Below are 1,900 nucleotides of genomic sequence, written 5' to 3'. Positions count from 1 at the left end.
GTCAAGCAAAGCGAAGGGGCCATTATTCTGTTCATTGATGAGTTGCACACTCTAATTGGAGATGGGGCTGGAGGGCAAGCACTTGATGCTGCCAACATTTTGAAACCAGCTCTTGCAAGAGGTGAACTGAAGGTACCTAATATTGTTTGTAGCTATTTTAAATAAAAATAAATAAAAAAAAGTGTCTGCATTTGAAGTCTTTTTTCCTCTCGAATGTGATTTGTGCAGTGTATTGGTGCAACAACACTCGATGAATACAAGAAGTACATCGAGAAGGACTCTGCCTTGAAAAGGCGGTTCCAGCTTGTAGAAGTGCCTGAACCATCTGCGGACGAGGCAATAGAGATACTCAAAGGTCTGTGTCTCAAATATGAGACCCACCATAATGTTCGTTACTCTGAAGATGCTTTAATTGCTGCTGCTCGTCTCTCAAAACAATACATCAAGTTAGTTAGAATTATTTGATGTTAACGAATTTGAATTTAAGTAATCAGTAAATAACTATTTTTCAGCTCTTCTGATTCTATAATTCGAATTCATTTCAGCGATCGTTTTCTGCCCGATAAGGCAATAGATTTGATAGATGAAGCAGGTGCGCGGGCTCAGATTCATCAAACGCAAGCATCATCAAAGTCACAAGATGTTGGTGTTGTGACAGTGACTAAAAGTGATATACAACAATTGGTGTCTTCCTGGACAGGAATTCCAGTTGAGAGTGTTTCAAGTGAAGAATCATATAAGCTCCTTAAAATGGAAGAAACACTCCAGCACCACATTATAGGACAGGACGAAGCAGTTGAAGCAGTTAGCCGAGCCATCCGCCGAGCCAGAGTTGGCATTAGTGACCCCAGCCGTCCCATAGCCAGCTTCTTATTTGCTGGCCCTACAGGTGTCGGCAAAACAGAACTAGCCAAGGTATTAGCCGTTGAATACTTTGGCTCCAAGGAAGCAATGGTTCGGCTTGACATGAGCGAATATATGGAGAAGCATACTGTGTCGAAGCTTATTGGGTCACCTCCTGGCTACATTGGCCATGGTGATGGCGGCCAACTTACTGAGGCAGTTCGGCGCAGACCACATAATGTGATTCTGTTGGATGAGATGGAGAAGGCTCACCCAGAGGTTTTCAACACATTTCTTCAGATTTTGGATGATGGAAGGTTGACCGATAGTAAAGGTAAGACTGTTGATTTCAAGAACACCATCATCATAATGACGTCAAATGTTGGTGGTGAATTGAGTGGGGGATTTGAGAAGGTGAAAAAGCAAGTAGGTGAAGAGTTAAAAAAAATATTCAGGGGGGAGTTTTTGAACAGGTTAGACGAAGTGATTGTGTTCAAGCGGCTATCGTACTTGCAGTTGAAGAAGATTATGGAGATAATGCTGGGAGAAGTGTATGAAAGGCTGAAAGTAAACAAGAAGATAATAATGAGAGTAACAGATAGGTTGAAGGAGAAGTTAGTTGAGGAAGGGTACCACCCTAGGTATGGAGCAAGGCCAATGAGGAGGGCCATAAGGAGGGTTGTTGAGGACAACCTGGCTGAGATGATTCTTAAGGGTGAATTTGAAGAGGGCGACATTGTTACCATTGACGCTGACTCTGAGGGCAAACTAATTGTGTATCCCCCTTCAACTTCTCTCCTTTCACCAAGGATCCTCTAGAGTGAAATTTCTCTAAAGTTTCCTAGAGTACTATATTGTGTGGTTGAGATTTACTGGCAAGTCACATCAGAAAAATTGATGTGACTTGCCAGTAAATCTCAACTATACAATGTAGCACTCTAGGAAACTTTAGAAAAAAATCACTCTAGAGGATCCTTGCTCCTCTCCTTTAGGCGTTGCGTTGGTTTTTAGAGAGGAGACCACTCATGGGGGACTGCATGCATATTGTTTTCTTGTT

The 1,900-nt window shown here is 42.3% G+C and overlaps 1 pseudogene; it reads left to right on the top strand.

Annotated features, from left to right (window-relative positions):
* The first annotated feature begins 370 nt into the window (after positions 1 to 370).
* LOC114315813 (chaperone protein ClpC1, chloroplastic pseudogene) lies at positions 371 to 1,662 on the top strand (annotated as a pseudogene).
* The last annotated feature ends 238 nt before the right edge of the window (positions 1,663 to 1,900 follow it).

The sequence above is a fragment of the Camellia sinensis genome, chromosome 1, assembly GCF_055761805.1.
Source record: "Camellia sinensis isolate YWXY chromosome 1, ASM5576180v1, whole genome shotgun sequence".
Taxonomy (NCBI): domain Eukaryota; kingdom Viridiplantae; phylum Streptophyta; class Magnoliopsida; order Ericales; family Theaceae; genus Camellia; species Camellia sinensis.
This window is presented reverse-complemented; position numbering and strand designations above follow the sequence as displayed.